The 9,454-nt window shown below is 43.9% G+C and overlaps 2 non-coding genes across 2 annotated transcripts; both read right to left on the bottom strand.

The window, feature by feature from the left end:
- Positions 1–1,698: 1,698 nt before the first annotated feature.
- Positions 1,699–1,861, bottom strand: LOC135004075 (U1 spliceosomal RNA). The gene has a single exon (XR_010204944.1). It is a non-coding gene; the product is annotated as a U1 spliceosomal RNA (small nuclear RNA).
- Positions 1,862–2,013: 152 nt separating this feature from the next.
- LOC135003881 (U1 spliceosomal RNA) lies at positions 2,014–2,177 on the bottom strand. The gene has a single exon (XR_010204761.1). It is a non-coding gene; the product is annotated as a U1 spliceosomal RNA (small nuclear RNA).
- Between the last annotated feature and the right edge of the window lie 7,277 nt (positions 2,178–9,454).

Below are 9,454 nucleotides of genomic sequence, written 5' to 3'. Positions count from 1 at the left end.
GCTTTGAAAATTTACGTGGCCAGAACGGCTAGAGTCAGAAAAACAGAAGCACTGTTTGTCCTGTATGCAGCCAACAAGATTGGCACCCCTGCTTCAAATCAGACTATTGCTCTCTGGATCTGTAACACGATTCAGCAGGCGCATTCTATGGCGGGATTGCCGTTGCCTAATTCAGTCAAGGCCCATTCCACTAGGAAGGTGGGCTCTTCTTGGGCAGCTGCCCGGGGGTCTCGGCACTACAGCTGTGCCGAGCTGCTACTTGGTCGGGTTCAAACACCTTTGCAAAGTTCTATAAGTTTGATACCCTGGCTGAGGAGGACCTCCTGTTTGCTCAATCGGTGCTGCAGAGTCATCCGCAGGAGCCCGTTTGGGAGCTTTGGTATAATCCCCATGGTCCTTACGGAGTCCCCAGCATCTTTTAGGACGTAAGAGAAAATAAGATTTTAAACCTACCGGTAAATCTTTTTCTCGTAGTCCGTAGAGGATGCTGGGTGCCCGTCCCAAGTGCGGACTACTTCTGCAAGACTTGTATATAGTTATTGCTTACATAAGGGTTATATGTTAGTTTTCATCGGTCTTGGACTGATGCTATGTTGTTTTCATACTGTTAACTGGGTAGTATATCACAAGTTATACGGTGTGATTGGTGTGGCTGGTATGAATCTTGACCTTGGATTAACAAAAATCCTTTCCTCGTACTGTCCGTCTCCTCTGGGCACAGTTTCTCTAACTGAGGTATGGAGGAGGGGCATAGAGGGAGGAGCCAGTGCACACCCAGATCTAAAGTCTTTCTTAAAGTGCCCATGTCTGCTGCGGAGCCCGTCTATCCCCCATGGTCCTTACGGAGTCCCCATCATCCTCTACGGACTACGAGAAAAAAAATTACCGGTAGGTTTAAAATGTTATTTTTTTCTCTGCAACCCACTGCTAAATTGTGCTTCCTAGCTGTTTTTTATAAAATCACTTAATTAAATCTGGGAGAACAATCTTCATGACAATAGTATCTCCTATGCAAAATAAGTATGATTTGGGATAGGGCTGGGGAGGGCCGTTGCTCAGGCACATCTCTGTCAAGTAAAGGAGATTCAACTGAGGCAGCACAAGGGAACTCTCATCTGGGGACAACAACTGCAGGGAGAACACATATTTTCAGATGAACATGGGGTGGCAGAAGGCTGCCTAATACTGAAGCACCCCCAAACAACAAACCAAATGCAACAACTAGTGCAAGCATTCCTGGGGGATGGCCTGCAGCAGATGGATTTGAATATGGTGATGTCATCCAAGCAGTGGGTCAAAGTTGGCTTCAACCCTCGTCTGCATATGAAAAGAGAAAAGGAGCGTGCAGGGCATGGAGGCCTTTTGTGGTGCTTGGATGACCCCTAGTTCGCATTAAGCACCCCCACCCTCCTTCGGTGTGGGGCTCATGTTGGCCATTCCCCAGCCCCTGAAGCATTCAAGCTGATTTCTTGCAGCAGCTGGGCACTGTAACAGCTCCAGAGCTGCTCTGTAAAGCAAGTAAAAGGGTGTGGGCCCTGCAGCACTACCCGTAGTTTGCATTGTGCATTGGGAGGCACAAAGTAAGCAGACGGGAGGAGAAGTCAGGATAGTGCACAAGGGTATAGAAGGGAGGGGCTCAAGAAAAAAGAAGTGGAACCAGACAGCAAACTAGGCTGGAGAGAGACCTGAGACAAAGAGATCTGAATTACATGAGAGCCGACCAGGGAAAACTCAAATTATGCAGTCAAGTTTCCCACATTTGGGGAAATCGCAGGGGCAGCACACCCAGAGTGCAATGGGTGAGCCTTGCCCTGGGAGAAGCAACTTCATGATCATAGTATCTCACCTGGCAGGTAAGTAGGAGTTGGGCTAGAGCTGGGGAGGGTCGCTGCTCGGGCACCCCCCTGTCAAGTGAAGGAGATCCAACTGAGGCAGCACAAGGGAACTCTCGAAAGAAGAACAAGGCTAGAGGAAGATCTGAGACAAAGAAATCTGACTTTTACCAGAGCTGACCAGAGGAAAGCACAATCACAGTCCCCCACTACCACAAATAATGCAGTCGAGTTTCCCACATTTGGGGAAATCACAGGGGTCAGCATACCCAGAATGCAATGAATGAACCTAACCCTGGGAGAACAATCTTCATGACCATGGTATCTCCTATGCAAAATAAGTATGATTTGGGATAGGGCTGGGGAGGGCCGTTGCTCAGGCACATCTCTGTCAAGTAAGTTGCATTTGATTTGTTGTTTGGGGGTGCTTCAGTATTAGGCAGCCTTCTGCCCTACCATGTTCATCTGAAAATATGTGTTCTCCCTGCAGTTGTTGTCCCCAGATGAGAGTTCCCTTGTGCTGCCTCAGTTGAATCTCCTTTTGGAGAAGACCTCAATAAGATTGTAGCTGATCTGGCTACTGCTAAAACAGCTTGCCTACCTAGTATGACTCCTACCACGCAGAAGGCTAAAAGTACTTTTCTTGGCCCTTTCATCCTCCAGGTAAAGCGTACCCAAGGTCAGGCATACCCAAAGCAAGCTCATGTTTCCATACCTGCCAAGCCCAGACTGAAGCAATCCTGGGCTGCCCATCAGCCTGCTTCCAAAACGGACAAGCCTGCCGCATGACGGTGCAGGCCTCCCTCTGGGGGATCCCAGGGTGGGGGGCCCGACTTCTAGGTTTGGCAAAGAAAGGTATAATTCTAAGCTAGAGAATTCTGTTTGGAGCTCACCTTGTACTTTGTGAAGAAATAATCAGCATTGTGGCTGAGCAGATACATGTAGTGTGTGGCTGCAAACTGCATGGATCTGCTGCGTTGTAATGCTGATTCTTTTTTTTTGCAAAGTACCAATAGCTTCATATAATGTTCACAATTTTTATGCAGGATCAAATAGCTCAATAGGTAGGGTGTTTGATTAGAATTCAACAGGTTATAGGTTTGAATCCTGGGTATGGTAGTTTGAGATGTGTTATTTAATAAAGTATGTTGTTCTGACTGCCGGCATCCTATCACCTGGGATATCATACTAAATAAATGGAGTTGATAAAAAAATTTTTTTTTTTTTTAACTAGGGACAATTTCCAGATACTTCTCTTTATAACTGAGATTGCCCCCTGGAACTTCACATCAGTTGACAACTATGCATGAGTGGGCAGTGCTTGCCCTGGATCTGTCCACCCATTTATGTGCCGCCATAAAATAAAGCATGACTAACAGTTATCCTGGGCGTACACTACACAATTATCTGTCAGGCTATCTATCCAGTCTGGATGGATGGAATGAAAATCTGGTAATGTATAGGAGCAAATGTCAATTAACCATTTGCTCCCAAACACTAGAAAAGTGGTCAAAAATGGTCATTACACAAATTGGTTAAACCCAAAATTTAACCAATTTGTTTAGGGGACCATTTTTGTCAATTTTTTAGTGTTTGAGAGTAAATCGTTGATGGTCATTTGCTCACATAGATAACCGGATTTCTATTCCAACCAGCCAGTGTTGGAGAGATGGTCTGCCAGATTACATAATGCATACCAGAGCCATAACTAGACTTTTTGGTGCCCTGTGACAGAGAATTATATGCCCTCCCCCCCATTTTTGCAATATGGACAAAAGGCGCATGCCTTGTGGGGAAGGGGCATAACAAGATTGGTCTCAGAGAAAGCACATGAGATATGAAGATATATCTAGTATACTTGACACTCAATGGTTTGTGGTATTGCAGGGGTGCCCTCCTTAAATGCATATACAGTCACACATGGCATGTTTGTGTAAATGGCATATCAGCAGTCAGCACTAACTGGTGACATGCCATTTGTACAAGTAAGCCATGTGTGACTAATATATAAACATACTTTATTAAATAACACCTCAAACTATCATACCCAGGATTCAAACCTATAACCTGTTAAATTCTAATCAAACACCCTACCCATTGAGCTACTTGATCCTGCATCTATTCTAACCTCCAAAAACAGATTCAGTTGCATTTTCCAGCGTGTTTTGTTTGCGCCTTTGCAAATGTCTTACATCGACAAACTTATTTAGTACTATTTTGCAAATAGGGTTACATTGTCGCAACATTGTGTTCCCTAATTGCTTGATTTTTTAAATGCAAAAATTGATAAAGACACCTGATAATTGCTCTGTGGAGTCTTCTTTTGTGTCTACTTCTTATCTACATTTAATTCCCTACCTATAATCAAGGCATTTTTAAATGCTGGGTGCTGCCAGGACGTGAGGCCTACCTAGTCTTTAGATCTGAATTTGAATGTACTTGTGAACTAACTTAATTTCCTACTTCTAAACTCATTCCTAAATTCACTACTTACATTAATCCTGTAGTTGGGCATTTTGAGCCTTCAATTGTGGGCATTGTTTTGTGTCCAGACCAGCAGCTGGTGGTGTGCATTTGCTGGAAAGGCATCGAAGACCTCCGATATGCTGCATCTCCTGATGTGTGTCTGCCTCAAGTGGCTGTCAGCAAATGCATGCTAGACACCCCATTCCAAGCTGATTGTGACATCACGGAACATGCATCATAGAACAGGCATGCTAGAACATGGGTCTTCAACCTGCGACCCTCCAGCTGCTGTGGAACTACATATCCCAGCATGCCCTGCCTCAGTTTTAGCATACCTTAATAGCAAAACTGTGGCAGGGCATGCTGGGATGTGTAGTTTCACAGCAGCTGGAGGGCCACAGGATGAAGACCCATGTGCTAGAACCAAACCGCAGGTACATTGAATGCTAGCAAGCTGAATGTTTAAATCCTTTTTGTTCCGCAGCATTCCAATGCGGAAGATTCCATGGAACCAGAGATTATTCCATTGAGAAGGACATGCTGCCTGGATGACTGCACTGTGCAAATTAAATCACGGAGCCAGTTGGCTTGTGGGTGGCTCTGGTGACTGGGTGGTTGGGTGGGCGGTGTGTCGGAGGTGGAGCACATGCAAATGAATGTGTATCATCCAGCTAGTGAGAGAGAAAACTCATGCAGGAGTGTGCCTGCTTGTCAGTGAGTTATGCACCTTGCCAGACGTCAAATCTACATGGAGCAACTGGAGGGGACAAGAGCAGGTTTGGAAAATATAGACAGAAGAGCATATATGCTGGCGCATTCTCCATGATTGTGTCAGCTTATGTTTTGGTGCACTGCACTTTCCTCCACTAAGTTTTAGCCATTTTGTTTAAACGCAAGTGTAGTTGCTTCTCGCTCTTTTGGCTGTGATATTGTATTGTGGTTGAAGAGTCTGCTGGAGGGATTGTTTTCTTCATTGGCGAGAGACTGAAGATATTCCAGGATGGAAGGCTTGGGAACACTATCCGTTTTTCAGTTGTGGAAGAGTTGAAAGACCGGATTGGACTACATTCTATAGTAAAGGGTATCTTTGTATTTATTAATCCTCCCTTTATATGTGTCTGTCTTTCAATAAAGCTTTGGGCTTGTGATTCCGTCACCCTCTTACACTCCACACCCATAGCCTTATTAACTATTGTATTGTTTAAATGTATAGTGCAGTTCATGATTTATAGTGTAGGCTGACCTGTACTGTAGTTCTTGAACTGTACTATACCGACAGCATTTGTATTGTGTTTTGGCTGTGCTGCAACACAGTACTTATGTGTGTAATGTTTATGTATGTTTTTTTGCTTCTTTATGTCAATAAAGACTGCTTTTTCAATCCAATATCTGAAAACAATCAATGTTTATCTTTGATGGCAATAGAAGTGGTATGATATTTGCTGCTTTTGAAAGGCAATATCTGATATGTCCCCTATCTGGGAACCATATATTAAATGGCTTTTCAGAAAAGGGAGATGGGAGAAGAGCTTTCAGTACTTGTAGGACCGATGCACATTTCCTATTCTAGCCTCCAAAAACAGATTCAGTTGCATTTTCCAGCGTGTTTTGGATGCGCCTTTGCAAATGTCTTACATCGACAAACTTATTTAGTACTATTTTGCAAATAGGGTTACATTGTTGCAACATTGTGTTCCCTAATTGCTTGATTTTTTAAATGCAACAATTGATAAAAACACCTGATAACTGCTCTGCGGAGTCTTATTTTGTGTCTACTTCTTATCTACATTTAATTCCGTACCTCTAATCAAGGCATTTTTAAATGCTGGCGGCTGCCAGGACGTGAGGCCTACCTAGACTTTAGATCTGAATTTGAATGTACTTGTGAACTAACTTAATTTCCTACTTCTAAATTCATTCCTAAATTCACTACTTACATGAATCCTGTAGTTGGGCATTTTGGGACTTCGATTGTGGGCATTGTTTTGTGTCCAGACCAGCAGCAGGTGGTGTGCATTTGCTGGAAAGGCATCGAAGACCTCCGATATGCTGCATCTCCTGATGTGTGTCTCCCTCAAGTGGCTGTCAGCAAATGCCTGCTAGACACCCCATTCCAAGCTGATTGTGACATCACGGAACATGCATCATAGAACAGGCATGCTAAAACATGGGTCTTCAACCTGCGACCCTCCAGCTGCTGTGGAACTACACATCCCAGCATGCCCTGCCTCAGTTTTAGCATACCTTATAGCAAAACTGTGGCAGGGCGTGCTGGGATGTGTAGTTTCACAGCAGCTGGAGGGCCACAGGATGAAGACCCATGTGCTAGAGCCAAGCCGCAGGTACATTGAATGCTAGCAAGCTGAATATTTAAATCCTTTTTGTTCCGCAGCATTCCAATGCGGAAGATTCCATGGAACCAGAGATCCTTCCATTGAGAAGGACATGCTGCCTGGATGACTACACTGTGCAAATTAAATCACGGAGCCAGTTGGTTTGTGGGTGGCTCTGGTGACTGGGTGGTTGGGTGGGTGGTGTGTCGGAGGTGGAGCACATGCAAATGATTGTGTATCATCCAGCTAGTGAGAGTGAAAACTCATGCAGGAGTGTGCCTGCTTGTCAGTGGGTTATGCACCTTGCCAGACGTTAAATCTACATAGAGCAGCTGGAGGGGACAAGAGCATGTTTGCAAAATATAGATAGAAGAGCATATATGCTGGCGCATTCTCCATGATTGTGTCAGCTTATGTTTTGGTGCACTGCACTTTCCTCCACTAAGTTTTAGCCATTTTTGTTAAGCTCAAGTGTAGTTGCTTCTCGGCCTTTTGGCTGTGATCTTGTATTGTGGTTGAAGGGTCTGCTGGAGGGAGGGATTGCTTTCTTCATTGGCGAAAGACCAAAGATATTCCAGGATGGAAGGCTTGGGAACACTATCTGTTTTTCAGTTGTGGAAGAGCACAGAGGTCGGATTGGACTACATTCTATAGTAAAGGATGTCTTTCTATTTATTAAACCTCCCCTTATATGTGTCAGTCTTTCAATAAAGCTTCGGGCTTGTGATTCCCTCACCCTCTTACACTCCACACCCATAGCCTTATTAACTGTTGTATTATTGTACAGTTTAAATGTATAGTGCAGTTCATGATTTATAGTGTAGGCTGGCCTGTGCTGTAGTTCTTGAACTGTACTATACCATCAGCATTTCTATTGTGTTTTGGCTGTGCCGCAACGCGGTACTTATGTGTGTAATGTTTATGTATGTTTTTTTGCTTCTTTATGTGCATCGGTCCTACAAGTAATGAAAGCTCTTCTCCCATCTCCCTTTTCTGAAAAGCCATTTAATATATGGTTCCCAGATAGGGGACATATCAGATATTGGATTTCAAAAGCATCAAATATCATACCACTTTTATTGCCATCAAAGATAAACATTGATTGTTTTCAGATATTGGCTTGAAAAAGCAGTCTTTATTGACATTAAAAAAAAACATACATAAACATTGCACACATAAATACAGTGTTGCAGCACAGCCAAAACACAATACAAATGCTGACGGTATAGTACAGTTCAAGAACTACAGCACAGGCCAGTCTACACTATAAATCATGAACTGCACTATACATTTAAAGTATACAATAATACAACAGTTAATAAGGCTATGGGTGTGGAGTGTAAGAGGGTGAGGGATTCACAAAACCGAAGCTTTATTGTAACACAGACACATATAAGGGGAGGGTCAATAAATAGAAAGATATCCTTTACTATAGAATGTAGTCCAATCCGACCTCTGTGCTCTTCCACAACTGAAAAACAGATAGTGTTCCCAAGCCTTCCATCCTGGAATATCTTTGGTCTTTCGCCAATGAAGAAAACAATCCCTCCCTCCAGCAGACCCTTCAACCACGATACAAGATCACAGCCAAAAGGCCGAGAAGCAACTACACTTGAGCTTAACAAAAATGGCTAAAACTTAGTGGAGGAAAGTGCAGTGCACCAAAACATAAGCTGACACAATCATGGAGAATGCGCCAGCATATATGCTCTTCTATCTATATTTTGCAAACCTGCTCTTGTCCCCTCCAGCTGCTCTATGTAGATTTAACGTCTGGCAAGGTGCATAACCCACTGACAAGCAGGAACACTCCTGCATGAGTTTTCTCTCTCACTAGCTGGATGATACACAATCATTTGCATGCGCTCCACTTCCGACACACCACCCACCCAACCACCCAGTCACCAGAGCCACCCACAAGCCAACTGGCTCCGTGATTTAATTTGCACAGTGTAGTCATCCAGGCAGCATGTCCTTCTCAATGGAAGGATCTCTGGTTCCATGGAATCTTCCGCATTGGAATGCTGCGGAACAAAAAGGATTTAAATATTCAGCTTGCTAGCATTCAATGTACCTGCGGCTTGGCTCTAGCACATGGGTCTTCATCCTGTGGCCCTCCAGCTGCTGTGAAACTACACATCCCAGCATGCCCTGCCACAGTTTTGCTATTAAGGTATGCTAAAACTGAGGCAGGGCATGCTGGGATGTGTAGTTCCACAGCAGCTGGAGGGTCGCAGGTTGAAGACCCATGTTTTAGCATGCCTGTTCTATGATGCATGTTCCATGATGTCACAATCAGCTTGGAATGGGGTGTCTAGCAGGCATTTGCTGACAGCCACTTGAGGGAGACACACATCAGGAGATGCAGCATATCGGAGGTCTTCGATGCCTTTCCAGCAAATGCACACCACCTGCTGCTGGTCTGGACACAAAACAATGCCCACAATCGAAGTCCCAAAATGCCCAACTACAGGATTCATGTAAGTAGTGAATTTAGGAATGAATTTAGAAGTAGGAAATTAAGTTAGTTCACAAGTACATTCAAATTCAGATCTAAAGACTAAACACAAAACACAAAATAAGACTCCACAGAGCAATTATCAGGTGTCTTTATCAATTGTTGCATTTAAAAAATCAAGCAATTAGGGAACACAATGTTGCGACAATGTAACCCTATTTGCAAAATAGTACTAAATAAGTTTGTCGATGTAAGACATTTGCAAAGGCGCAAACAAAACACGCTGGAAAATGCAACTGAATCTGTTTTTGGAGGTTAGAAAAGATGCAGGATCAAGTAGCTCCATGGGTAGGGTGTTTGATTAG

This window comes from Pseudophryne corroboree, unplaced genomic scaffold (genome assembly GCF_028390025.1).
Source record: "Pseudophryne corroboree isolate aPseCor3 unplaced genomic scaffold, aPseCor3.hap2 scaffold_191, whole genome shotgun sequence".
Taxonomy (NCBI): Eukaryota; Metazoa; Chordata; class Amphibia; order Anura; family Myobatrachidae; genus Pseudophryne; species Pseudophryne corroboree.
Note: the sequence above shows the minus strand (reverse complement) of the source record. Positions and strands in the feature narration are given on the sequence as shown.